The following is a 14,475-nucleotide window of genomic DNA, read 5'->3' as shown; positions in this document are numbered from 1 at the left end:
TGTAATCTTTTAAGTCTGGTAGTCACAAGGAGGGTGGGACCAGGAAGTTAGATATAGGTCAAGGCAGGATTACCTTTGGTTCCTTAGTTTTAGGATGTGGGGTTCAGCTTGTTCATTTTCTGGGGGAAAAGGTTCATGAGTGAAGGTGGTGAGGACCTGTACACTGGGGAAGATGCTAAAGAGGGAGAGAATAGGAAACTGAGGTCATTCATTGTTTGCTTCTGGATGTCCCTGAAGGGAGAAGGGAGGGCAGGGTAGTTTTGGGAGTACGCAGCCAAAGCTTCTTCCAGTCCTCCTATTTGACTGGTCACACGGTGTAAGGAAGATGAACTCATAGCAGAATGGGAAGTGAAGTTCACTTGCCTGGATCATCGGATCCACACAGCCAACCTTGATCATGTGAAGGATGGCATGATGGGATGGCTAGCTCATCTTGCTTCCACAACCTCATTAGTCAGCTAGAGTTGAAAAGTTCTTGATAGTAGATGCTATTTCCCTCTAGATTCCATTTCTACAAGCCTTCCTAGGTCTCCTTGGTTGGGTTCTTTAGCTTCCTTGGTTTTCCTCCTATTAACCCTGTGTTGTTGTATAACTTCTTGTGGACTGCTATGGACTCCTGTTTAGCTCAGTCTTCCCTTGCACTCTGTATTCTCTTTGAAGCCACATTTGGGCATTTACATAGATGCTGACAATCCTCCAATGTATGTGTCTGTCTCAGATATTTCTAACTCCAAATTGGTAGATCCTGCAGCCTAATTGATGTCTCTACTTGTGCAATCTATGGCATCTGGAAATTATCATTGTGCAAAGAAACTGTTGGGTTTTCTCTGTTAGACTAATTTCTGCATTCTCTTAACTTTCCCCAATCTCAATAAATGACTCTGCCATCCATCTATACATTCAAAGTAGATATGTACATATTGTTCCTGAGTTTTACTGTTCCATCAGCCCAACCCTACAAGTTTACTAATTTCTTTCTCCCAAATCTCTACAAGAATAGCCTTTTCTTTTCATTGCCCCAGCTATCACATTTACCCAGATGATTGTCATTGTTCTTCTGGAAGCTGTACAGGTTCCTGTTTTTCAGTTATTTAAATGTTCCCTGGTTTTGCTTACCTTAAAGTTCATTCTCTTTCCTGGACCAATCCTTTATCTCTCTCTCTCTCTCTCTCTCTCTCTCTCTCTCTCTCTCTCTCTCTCTCTCTCTCTCTGCTTCTCTCCCACAACTCTTTAGATGCCTAGTGTCCTCTTATCCTTCAGCATCCTTTGGTTCTCAGCTTAGATACTATTCCCTAGAGGCTTTCTCTTCCTGCTCTGTCAAATAGGTCTCTTTTTCTCAGTCCTGTCTCATTCCTCTTACTCAACTCTTTCTCTGTGCCAACTCCAACTTTCAAAATATGGGATTCCTGTATCTTCTTGGTATTTCTTTCACACTGGGTATAAGCCTGTTGAGGACTAGTTCCTCGTTGTGTCCTCCTAGAGCCTTCATTAACTGAATACTTCTTCACATTGGTCCAGGGATGCATGGTTGGATTCCCAGGTGATACTCAAGCTGGGTCTCTTTTAGGGAGCCTGGGTCTCTTGTAGGGAGCCTATCCTTTTCTTATATTTTGTTCAGACTTCTGTCAGCACTTCATTATACCAGACTGCACTAAATGTTTTCTTGTCTGTCCGCTCACTAACTTGGTATCTCTCTGAGAAGCAGAACTGCATTCTTTGTGTCTCAAGTCATTACCGTTTTCACAATGAATGTTAGAAAATTGAATTGTTTACTTTGTTAAAGAGACATGAAGGGCATAGAGAGGACAAAATCATTTAAATGGGCAATAGGACCAAAGTCAAGGAAACACCTTTCTCTTCTTCTTGGGATATGGTCCTCTTTGCAAGATTGTGGTAGCCAGTTGAACACCTCTGGCCACCAGCCAATACCCAGCTTTGTGATTGTTAAAGGTTAATAGGAGCCTGGTGCTGGTAGCTCATGCGTGTAATCCTAGCTAGTCAGAAGGCTGAGATCTGAAAAGTCAAGATTCACAGCCATCCCAGGCAGAAAAGTCCATGAAACTCTTATCTCTAACTAGCAAAAAAAAAAAGCAAAACAAAACAAAACATACAAAACAAAACAAAAAAAACCAAACAGCTGAAAGTAGAGATATGGCTCAAACAGTAGAATGTCAGCTTTGAATGAAGAAGCCAAGCAAGAATGTGAGGCCCTGAGTTCACATCCCAGTACCAGGACATGCAAAAAATGAATTAACATGTAGGTTTATAAGAACAATCAGTTGGTCAGTACTTGTAAAGCCAAAAAAACATATTTGTCACTTACTCATGACCTCATTCTCCTCTCTGAGATAGATTTCACACTCCTACATCTGTGGTTCAGTGTCATTAAGTGTTCATCTCTGAGCCCTCTGCCTTTCCCAGGACCACCATAATCCCTTCAGAATCATGAGTGTCTGTTCCTCTCCCTTATAGTTTTGTAAAAGAAACCAACGAGAAAATGGAATGAATGTGACAAATTTAGATACTGAGAAGGGATCTCAGTCAGAGATGGTTTTTGCAAATTGTTTCAGTGAATAAAATCCAGAGCTTGACAGCTTAACTGCTTGCACAACTGCTTTTCAAGAAGAAAACTTACCAGCAGCTGATGGGATGGTTGCTGAAATGTTGCTTTTAGCTAGTCAAGAGATTTTCAGGGCATTTTCTATTCCCAGTAGAGTTCCCAGATTGTGGTTTCCTACAGGCTTAGAGGTAATGTCTTGTAGTTAGGATGTGGGTTTCCTAGTAACCTAAGTAGAAATGTTTGATATTTCTATTTTTGCTGAAATGTAGTTCTTTCAGTTTTACAGGTGACTGGTCATGTTTTGGGGGAGGGGAGAAGAGATATTTGTCTCCTGTTTGGTTAGAGTCTAATACCATATGTAGGTGGCTTCTTTCTGGCTGGATACTTTTAGAGGACAGGAAAAAAGGCATTATGATTGGATGAGAGACTCGTGTATGAAGTCCCATTCCCACAGAGGGAAAGTCTGCAGCTGAAATCTTAGGGGAAATGCTAGATTCCTCCTAGATTAACAGGCAAGGTCTCTCAAGCTGCTGGTTTTGAAGTAAAATTACAATCGGATATTTGAGACAGCTTAGCTTCTCTCATACTGAGCCCACTGTCAGTGAAAAGGAAGAATGCACCAGCCTTTTTTCTCTACTCTGGGTCGGTTTCAAGGCAAATCATCTCTAGTTGGCAAGATGATGCATGCCCTATTGTTCAGTGATCAGAAAGGCTTGTCCCATTGGTCCAGCAGGGGGTGAGGTGGAGCCATGTGCTGCCAGCTGCAGGGCAATGGGGATTTTCCTGCAGCAAGCTAGAGCCAAAGGGCATAGCGTCCTTTCTCAGGCCAGCACCAGCTGTTGCCTAGCTTTTTAAGAAGGGAAGTCCTACCACTTTGGTTATTTACATTCCAAGTGACCTGGAGTGGTTCAATCACCCAAAGACTCAGAGATTTCTGGCAGGCAGGACTGTGCTGGCACACCTGTGGCTGGTGGGGACACCCAAGAGACTGGGAGAAAGTGGACAGCAGGCACCATTTACCGTCATCCTGGCCCTGGGGCCTCTTCCTTGCTTTGCCCTAATCTTCTCAGCGTCTCCCTGGGAATCGCAGTGAGGTCTGAACAAGAGCCATTGGTTCTGGAGCTCAGGTATGTCGGAACTGTTCTATCTTACTGTAGAATTTTTTAAGGTGCTGCCGTGGAATAGAAGGGAAGACTTAAAGCAAGGTGGAGGTGCGGAGGGGGACTTGAGGGATTAAAGAGGACATTTTGAAAGGGTTGGAAAGAACCCAGAATAAACAATACAAAAATGGCATCATGAAAGCAGATAATCTTTTCAAAATGACTAAACAGAAGACTAGCTGGTGTTTCAACCCAATTGGCAACAGAATTAATGTAGGGATGAAAACACTGTTTGTTTTGCTTAAGGACACACTCTCTCAGGAGTCTGGGGTTCATCCCCATGTCCATATGTTTATCTACAGAGAACTCTTCTCTTTGCCTTTGAGCTAAGCAGCCGAGGCACTCCTATGAGATGATGGCTCGTCTATATGTTCAGAAGTCAGGAAAATTCTGATTCTACCCGCTGTGGCTTTCATGTCTCATCAAGAAGCATTTTAAATTGGCCTTTGAGATCCTCATGTCTTTAGATCACAGGATAGTTGTTGAATAAATACATAAAAGCGGTTGAAAAGCTCTCTTTGGATAGGTCCTTTTAACATACAAACTTCTGGCTTCTTTTGTAAAAGATAATCTCAGGTTATCTGGGCATAAAAAGCCAAGTAAAGCGAGTTCCTGACTTGGGCACATTTCCTTGGATTAATATTTGACTATTACCATCTTGGAATTTTTAATAGCAAGGGGCTTCAAATTGTCCTTTTGTCCTAAATCCCACTCACAGATTATGTGGCTGGATCTTCTGGGAAGCCAGGCATGTGCGGGCTTATATGATGTACTCTTGAGGGTGATACAGGGAATGTCATGAACATGAAAGATGCCCTTGAGAATATCTACCCCCTTGCAGTGATCTAGAATATTCCTGTAAGGAAATACGCTGCCTGGAACAATTGGGAGCCAGCATTGCAAGCAGGCATAATGATAGGTATTTTGTTGAGAAAGACCCAAGAAAAAGTTCCTGTTCTATTGCTCATTACCTGTATATGATGTCAGGAAAGTAATCAGTCTCTCTGAGACTCAGGTTTTTTTTTTTTGTTTGTTTGTTTTGTTTTGTTTCAGTAGGGATAACAGCACTCAGTATAGTACCAGGAATGTGGGTTATTCCTTGTCATGATGACTGTCATTTTTCTTCTTGGAATTGTACAAATTACTCTGCTATCCTGTGGTGAACACCCACAAGTATGTTAGTTAAATCCACCCCACACCCTAGGTGATAAGATTAGAATGTAGATCCAGATCCCTTTGAACCTATGAGTAGTGTATTTGCATTCGCAAAGGTTTGTTTGTAGATTTTTCTATTAGGAACTTTTAATCTTTCAACTATTTTCACTCACTACACTTTTAACTCCTAAAGGTAGAATTTTTTTTTCTCCCCATAATTCCAGAAGGGTGTCCTATGAGTCAGCTTAATTTAGACATTATATACTTGGAGTGAGTGTTAGATCATACAAGTTAAAGGCTCAGTCCAAAAAGCCTGCCCTCATTTCTGATGCCATAAATCCAGGAGCTTTCCATGTCCTGCCCTTCTGCTCTGTAATTCAATAGAGCGTCCCATGGAATTGTCAACTGTATTTGATTCATGTTTCTGAGTTTGTAATATAGAACATGATTCAGGAACAGCCAAGGCCCAGGGCCAGGAAAGTGGGAAGGATTCAGAGCATGCAGAACTTGGCTGACTTTTTAAGTGTCCCACCTCCCAACACCTGAATGTGTCCATCGACCCAGAAGTTCCTCTAACTCCATCCTTTTGTTGTGTTTGCAGAGTAGCTAGGATTATAGGCATGAGCCACCAGCGCCCGGTTTAAGCCTACAGCACTGGTATTCCCAGGCTGTCTCCCATCTAAGTGCTAACCAGTCCTGATCCTGCTTAGCTTTTGAGATCAGATGATATCAGGTGTGTTCAGGGTGGCATGGCTGTAGACTATTTAAAAAAAAACTCTATGATATTATATCATATTAGTTTCCACAAGCCAGGAGTATTGTAATCTCCAGAAATTCTTCCATTCAGAGATGATCTAAAATAGGACTGATAGTTTAAGAACATGTTGGACAACAGGCCAGGGAGCAGAAGGGGTACTCAGGTCTTAGACAGGTAGGCACCTAGGTAATCACTTTCTAGAGACCCCCTAGAGGGCCATAAGCTGCACCTGATGACTACTACTGTCTATAATATCCAAGACCCACAATATCCTCTCTGTGAAGTGAACCCCTTAATAGCCTTAACAATTGATGGTCCAAGATTCCCAATACCTTAAGGCAGATCAGGAGTATTTAGTAATTTTGGAGTGGAAGACTCAGTTGAGTTTGCTCGACTGGAGAAGACATAACAGAGCATTGTGGTTTCAAGTGAGTAGGGATGCGGGGTATAGGAAACCTGTATGTGGTACAGAATGGTTCAATCTCCCAATTAAAACACACACACACACACACACATACACACACATGTGCATGCACACACACAATTAGGCACTCGAAAATTTCTATATAGTTATTTTTTCACACAAGTCAGGTAATTTGAAAGACTTTTGTTCCTGATGCTATTGTTTTTCAGGTTTTCTCTTCCTTAAATTTTCATAGGATGATGATTTTTTTCCAGAGACAAACATTTATGGTGTATAGCAGCAGTAAGCCACATTAAGAGACTTTGTAGAGGTAAGAGTTTGTCCACAATACATTTATTCACTTTACATAAACTTGATATATATATATATATGTATATAGTGTGTGTGTGTGTGTGTGTGTGTGTGTGTATACCAATTCTGCAGCTTGAACTCAGGACCTTACACTCTTCCCCCCCCTTTTTTTTTCTTTATTGTCAAAGTGAAGAGGCGTTACAGTTTCATATGTAAGGCAGTGGGTACATTTCTTGTTCAACTTGTTACCTCCTCCCTCATTTTTCCCCACCTCCTCCCTCCCCCTTTCCCTCCCTCCCACTCCATGAGTTGTATAGTTGGTTTACATCAAATGGTTTTCCAAATATTACTTTTGGAATGGTTTGTCTTTTTATCCTTTGCCTCTCGATTTTGGTATTCCCTTTCCCTTCCCTAGTTCTAATACACATATATACAGTGTCCAGGATACTGAGATCAGATACAGTGATAGTGGGGGTAAAACCACAGGAAGGGAATTTGAGAGGAAAAAAAAGGGTACGGTTTTACATGGCATGTTGAAAATAATTATAACAATGATATACCACTTGTTTCTGTAACATGGAGTTCATTTCACTTAGCATCATCTTATGTGTTCATAAGGGCATAGCTATTGGGCTATTGTGATCTGCCATGAATAGCCTAAATATGTGCTAATTATTCTCTATGAGGGAAACCATAGAGTCCATGTTTCTTTGGGTTTGGCTCACTTCACTTAGTATAATTTTTTTCCAAGTCCTTCCATTTCCCTATGAACAGGGCAATGAATGGGGCATAGAATTCCATTGTGTATATGTACCACATTTTCCTGACCCACTTGTTTACTGAGGGCCATCTGGGTTGGTTCCATATTTTAGCAATGACAAATTGTGCTGTGATGAACACTGTTGTGCTGGTAGTGGTCTTGCTTGTAATCTTTTGGGTAGAAGCCCAAAAGTGGGTCTCCTGGGTTGTAGGGGAGCTCTATGTTTAGCCTTCCGAGGATCCTCCACACTGATTTCCAGAGTGGTTGACCAAGTTTACATTCCCACCAACAATGTTAGTAGAGTTCCCTTTTGGCCACATCCCGTCCAGCATTTGATATTGCTAGTTTTCCTGATAATCGACATTCTTACTGGGGTGAGGTGGAATCTCAGTGTTGTTTTGATTGTTTTGAACTCAGGGCCTTACACTATTGCTTCACTTTTTCTTTCAAGGCTGCCACACTACCATTTATGCCACACTTCCACTTCCATATTTTTGCTGCTTAATTAGAGATAAGAATTTAATGGACTTTTTTTGTTCATACTGGCTTCAAACCTTGATTCTCAGATCTCAGCTTCCTGAGTAGCTAGGATTACAGATATGAGCCACCCAGGTCACTTACCAAGATTTTACAAGGTTGTAGTATTCATGATCTCACTAACCAGCAATAAATAATTTTTAGTATTAGGTTATTTCATTATAGATGCATACTTACATTTCAAACTTTTTAGTATTTCATTATAGGTGCATACTTACATTTCGCTAGCTTTTTATATAAAGATGAGAAAGTAGTCTAAAGGTTATACTTGAAGATATTTAGAGATAAATGTAATTTTTTTCACTTAGCAATGTTGAACATGAGAATAAGTGAATCTATATGCTTATCTCATGGCCACATGTTGGTTTCCATTTTACAGGCCATGACTTCAAAACCGATCTCCTACTGTTGGATTTTGAGCTGGATTATAATTTTTCACTCTTATAAACGTCTTGTCCATACATGATAGGCCATCCTTGCTAATCTCATTATTTCATTGGGCTAGATTGTTAGAAGTGAAATCACTGTGCTTATGCCAGATCCATACTGTCAAATTATGCAGTCAGCGCTGGAGGGTCCCAAACACAGTCCTCTCTCTCTCTCTTTCTTTTCAGTTGACTCCTCTTCAGTGTCTAGTAACTAAATGTAAAACTGAATGGCTCCGCTTAATTTTATATTTCTCATCACATGACCAAAACCTGAACCCAAGTAAGGCTAGGTAAGATATTTTTCCTATGTTGAATCTTCCTATCTTTATATTTTCATATCTTCATATTTTATACCCTCCCTGACATCCCATATCAGTCTATATTGAAAATATCATATCCTTTAGTAGTAGGGCTTTTTTTTTTGCCATTCCTGGGCCTTGAACTCAGGGCCTGAGCACTGTCCCTGGCTTCTTTTTGCTCAAGGCTAGCACTTTGCCACTTGAGCCACAGCGCCACTTCTAGCCGTTTTCTATATATGTGATGCTGAGGAATCGAACCCAGGGCTTCATGTATAAGAGGCAAGCACTCTTGCCACTAGGCCATATTACCAGCCCAGTACTAGAGATTTTATAAATATTTCAGGACATTCTCTCATTTAGCTATAATTATACAGCTCTCACATAGTTATTTCTAAATGTTTACTTTCCTTAACTGATTGCTTTCTGCTAAAAAAAAAAAAAAAACAGTGTCCATTTTATGTTGCTATAGCAAACTATCTGAAGCTGAGTATTAACTTGTAAAGATGTTTATTTGGCTCATGATTCCAATAGTTAGAAAGTCCAAATAGAGGAAGGCATCAACATTGTGGCAAGAGCTCTCTTTGGCTGTTTCACTGCAAGGGCTGGCTGTTCTGTGGTAAGGGAATGGCTGCATGCAGAAGAGACACAGCACACAAGGAAGCCTTATGTTCAAACAACGTGTCCTCTTGGGATCTAACTCACTACTATGAGACCTGACTCACCTTGTGAGGCCAGCATCAGTCCATTTATCACTTCAAGCCTCCACCATGTCACTACCTCCACACTGGGATCCAAGTTGCCAGTGCCTGGACCACAGAGCAGAATAGCTTCTGACTTTATTCAGGGCTGGCTCCTTCCTTTGACCTTGTCTTTCTTCCTTTCACCCTGTCAGCTAGGAAGACTGAGTATCATCTGTTTTGAGTAGAATTAGATTATCTAACAAGCTAGATACATCCAGAAAAGGCCTCTATGGTGCATCCTCCATCACTGCTGGCCTGACTTCTATCTAAAGCTATCCTGTCTTGAAACCCAGTCCTGGCCCTCATCAGACACCACTGCCGGGCTAGATTTATCTCCCCTGGTGCGGGGATGCTGGTTTACTCTCTTATCTGTGCTCCCTTTCTCACCCTCTCCCCTGGCTGCCCAGCCTGCAGGCAGGCCAGGGTGGAGTGGGGGAGTTAGGGTAGGCCTCAGGTGCACCTAGCCGAAGGAGATCCCCTTTTCCTCCCTCCTTACCCACGAAGGAAGCCAGGCGTACACAGAGTCTCGGAGAAAGCTTCAAGAGCAATCTGGTTTAATATAGGGAGGGGCTAGCAACTTATACCAGGAGAGATGATGAGGAAAGGGGTGATAGACCAGGAGCTGGCAATAGGCCAGCGAGCTTGTCAGTCCAAGGGCGGCTCCCCAGGACCCCGCCATGGGCTAACGTCACTCCCATAGTACCGCCCTCCGGGCAAAGCCCGCGAAAAGGGGAGCACATGTGCTAGCTGGCAAGAAGTTGGGGGGCTGGTCACAAAGCCACCCCTTCTGGTTCCGGACCCAGAGAGGTGTGGCTTGCTTCCACACTGCCCCAGGGCTGGAGGAAGGGCAGCATCTGGGGATAGCTCTCCTTGCCCTTCCCGCTCAAGGCCAAAGCTGAATCCCCAACACACCACCACCTCCTGCTGTCCCTAAGTCTGTAGTAATAACATCCATGTAACAAAGCAAGATGGTGGATTGAGGAATTTTGGATACACAAGGCAGGAGAAATCATATGGTTTGTCTTATTTATCTGGATAGGTCACAGTCAACATATTTGGGCCAAATAATGAAAACTGTTTCTCATAGTTTCCCATATGACTTTCAGAGGCATTTGTAGGGAGTCAAGTATCAAAGGTTAATGCTTGTCTTGACTTCCTTAGGGACAAAGGGAGATTAAATTGGACAGATGGCAGGATGGGGGAAAGAAGAGCAAATGTGGGTGGCCCTGCCCTTTCCAGACTGGTAGGAACAGATTGCAAGCTAAAAAGTTTTATTCTAGAAGTAATTTGCAGACTGATGCAAATAAATTTGCTCTAGTGAAGTGTCTCCTAGACTATGTTATAGGCCTTCACGGGCAGGTGATATGGGGCTAGCATGTCCTTCCTCCCACGCAGGAAGTTGTGGATGGGATTTTCAGAACAGAATTTCCCTCTGATTCTTGAAGGGCCAGAGGTGATTGAGTAGATAAAGCATAGCTTAAGTTTTCTGCTACTTAGAGGAAGATTATTGTAATTAACACTTTGAACACTAAGTAACTCACATCATCTTTCTGACATGCCAGATAATTTTTATTACTAGATAAATTATACCAAGTATCTATTTGAGAAGTCTTCACTTCATGAACTGTAGAATTGCTATAGATTTAATACCTTTTGGAAAGGTATTAAGGGCTGCTTTTGCAGACATTCCTTCAAATTTGTGCTATGCTTCTTTGGGCAGATTCAGACCATCTCTTTGTTTCTTAGAACTACAAGCAATAAATAGATATGAAGGCTGGAAATGAATGCCCAATTGGCTCACATATTGTGTTTCTACTTGTTGTCACTATGAACTCGAACGTTGTAGAACATTTGGACTTGCCCCCTTATTATATTGGGGCCCAAGGTCATAGTAGAGTGGGAGAGGATTTTAATCCTTGCTCTGCCACTGGTTGTTGGACCAGAAACCTTTCCATCATTGTATTTCAGAGTGACACTGTGAGTTTTTAGGACTTGGAAAAAGAAAATGAAGTTCTCTCATGTCTTAGGTTCATTTGGGCTGCTATGAAAATTCTAGAAATGGGGTGGCTTATAAATAATTGAAAGTTGTTTCTCACCATTCTGGATGCTGAGAAGTCTATCTTGTAGATAGCACCTTCTCATTGTGTCCAAACAGAAGGGAAGAATGAGTTCACTTCACCCCTTTTATAAGGGCACTAATCTTATTCATGAGGGCTCTATCGATGTGACCTAATCACCTCCCCAATCTCCTAACACCATCACCTGGGAATTAGGATTTCATCACTAGGAGTCTGGAGGAATACAAACCTTCCAACCATAGCATCATACCTAAAGCTGAAGACCATATGTAGCTCAGGCATACTCAGAGCTTTCCCTTTTTCTGCCTAGTATATAAACTTCAGAAGATGTGTTGCCTTCTTTATCTGCATCCTTCCCATTTCCTTGGTCCTCCTCTTCCCAGATGCTGGGATTTCTGGGACTTTCCTTTGCTGTGGCCTGTTCTATCTGGATGGCAGGGTGAGGTGGACAAAGTCTGACTTGCCTTTGCTCCCTTCTTCTTTAGTTTCCCTGAGCCTCACATGTCCAGCATGGTTCTCAATGTATAGAGTCTGACAGAGACTAAAAATAAACAAAAATGTAAAAGATAACCATCAAACTTGCTACTTTTAGAGATTAAGAGAAAAACTTTATAAAACATTTGGCAGGAGGTCAACTGAGAGATAACTCATTCTCTGGGGGTCAGCCTCAAGCTCTGTTCTCAGAAGCCCTCTTTCTTCCAGTCCTGCAGCAGCCAATCTCAAGACTTACCTATAATAGGGAATAGGGCGACCTGTGGAGTAACCCTCTGCATGGTTGTCCACTCTGGGCTGTCCTTGAACCAGACATAATCACTACAGGCAGGACAATGGGGTATCTGCTGGGAGAATGTTGCTCTGGCCCATGTGACAACTCCTCTCTTCTTGTTTTCTAGAATCCTTTGTGAAATTATATACCATGGCTCCCACTTACCACAAGAAAAATGGGCTCGGGGGGCAATCAGTGGTCCTCAAGAACAGGGAACCCTTCATGTCCACTTAAGAGAAAATTTTATTTGTTTGCTTGTTTGGTGCCAATCCTGGGGCTTGAACTTAGGGCCTGGGCACTGTCCCTGAGCTTCATTTTGCTCAAGGCTAGCTCTCTACCACTTGAGCAAAGCATCAATTCTGGATTTTTCTGCATAGTTTATTGGAAATAAGAAGCTCATTGGCATTCCTTCCCAGTCTGGCTTTAAACTGTAATCCTCAGATCTCAACCTCCTGTGTACCTCAGATTACAGGCATGAGCCATCAGCACCCCAGTGAAAAATGCTTTGTAAAGGCAAATGTAATTTGCATGTTTGGGTCCATTCATCACAAAACCACTTGCCTTTCTCATGCAAAGTCTTTCTTTTTTAACTCTTCAGTTTTCATAGCATGACCACTGGTTACCATGTCATAAAAGTGGATTCAGGAAAGAGCCAGCTGCTAGCTACTAGGAATGACTCTGCCTATTTCTTGTAGCTAGATGAATCCCAGCTTTCAGGTGTCTAGGGTTTTTCCTATCCTTGCTGATGGGATGATGTCCTTGCAGCAGCTAAGGAGGAATCTACAATGAAGCCACGGTGTGAACTTGAAAGGGACAAAAAGCAGGGGTCTGCCTACCTGGTCTATTCCAGTACTTTCTGTTGGCTCACTCAGTAAATTTTTTAACATGCTCTTGGTACTGAAATTAGGGAATTCTCTTTTTCCATTGGGGAGTTAAATTAGCTATCTGAACCTCCATGCATTTTTCTCCATTTTTTTTCTTTGTGTGATATTGGGGTTTGAACTCAGAACCTTTCACTTGCTAGGCTAGCATTCTACCACTTGAGCCATGCCTCTAGCATTCCATGCTTGAAAAGTGGCCTTTTACTTCAACAGATTCAGGTCCGGGCTGCTAAATCTGCATGCCTACCATTCCCCGTAGCAGTGTCACAGATTCCCAGAGCCAGTGAGCAGTTCATTATGCTACCTGAGCAGCAGGTGGAGGCATCGCACTCTGACCAAAACATTAGTACAGGACACTTGACACCAATAAAGAACATGGCAGTGCTAGAGTCTAGAACCAGGTTGTTATTGGGCCATGACATGGCCTCTTGGGGCTTCAGATTCCTCATCTATACCTATTGCAAACTGGGGATAATAGCATCTACCTTGGTGAGTCCAAAGGACAGTCTTGTATCATTTGACCAGTGCAGGGATGTATAATGATTTGAAAGCTCTTGCGTAGAAACCCAGTTGTGTTCATATCCCTTAAGGACATCTAAATGTGTCTTCTAGAAATAGAAAATCTTCTAAATGTATTTATGCACCATTTGTCCACCATCTCCTCCCTCTCCTCTTCCCCCTCCCGCCCCCCAGCATATACATCCACCTTGCTGCAGCTGAATTTTCTGGAAAAGAGGATCCTAAGGCTGCCAAGGCTGAAAGGACACTGAAAGGCCCAAGGCATAGTCTAGCAGACTTTCTCAAGACTCTCTGCTGCCCTTGGGAAAGGGAGTATGGGAATCTTGGGCCCTTTCTCTCGGCAGCCAAAGGGTGGGCCCCAGAGCTCCAAGCCTCTCAGATGTCTGGTTTGGCAAGAAGATGTTTGGATAACAAATTTAATAAGCATTCAACTGCTGTTTGGCTTAGGAAATTCCTAACAGTCTATACCAGATTGTCCAGCAAGGCCCTTTCCCCTAACCAGTACCTATTCCTGTGACTTCTGTTACCCTGGACACAGGGGGTCGCTGCAACACCATTTTTGCTCAGAGACAACAGCATGTCCTCCCGGTCTGACCCAACCCTAAACGAACACAGTTCTACTTCATAGTTTAATACTGGCCTGAGTTTATATTTTGTCTTCCTGTGGGCAAACCAATGAAGGTTTCACAATGAACTTAACAACAACCCCTCCTCCCACCCCCAAAAAACTACAAACCATGTGCATAGCTTTTCTGATGAGATTATGCAAGCAATATACTTTTCATGATACAAAAATTTATAAGTAGGTATAAGCAAATAGAATTCTATTTACCTTGTAAGAATAATGTTCAATAGACACACGCACATGCACATGCATGCACGCACGCACACATACATACACACATGGCTGGTTATGAGTGATTTTCATTTGTTTACCAAGGTAAGGTATTCCTCTGCAAACTATTTCATTATTTGCTTTTTCACATAAAAAACAGGTCCAGGAAACCTTTTCCCACACACTGTTTTCAAAGGGACTTTGAATATCTGAGACCATGAAATCTGGTGTTGAAGCTCTTAAAAGCTGGGGGTTGAAAATGGAAGTCATTAAGATGTCAATCTT

The 14,475-nt window shown here is 42.3% G+C and overlaps 1 protein-coding gene across 1 annotated transcript in view; it reads left to right on the top strand.

The window, feature by feature from the left end:
- The window catches only part of Slc1a2 (solute carrier family 1 member 2), a 134,265-nt gene that overhangs the window by 12,543 nt on the left and 107,247 nt on the right, over positions 1-14,475 (top strand). The gene's annotated exons all lie outside the window — the stretch shown is intronic.

Source organism: Perognathus longimembris, chromosome 13, assembly GCF_023159225.1.
Source record: "Perognathus longimembris pacificus isolate PPM17 chromosome 13, ASM2315922v1, whole genome shotgun sequence".
NCBI classification, from domain to species: domain Eukaryota; kingdom Metazoa; phylum Chordata; class Mammalia; order Rodentia; family Heteromyidae; genus Perognathus; species Perognathus longimembris.
The sequence above is the reverse complement of the archived record's forward strand: the minus strand, read 5'-3'. Positions and strand labels throughout refer to the sequence as shown.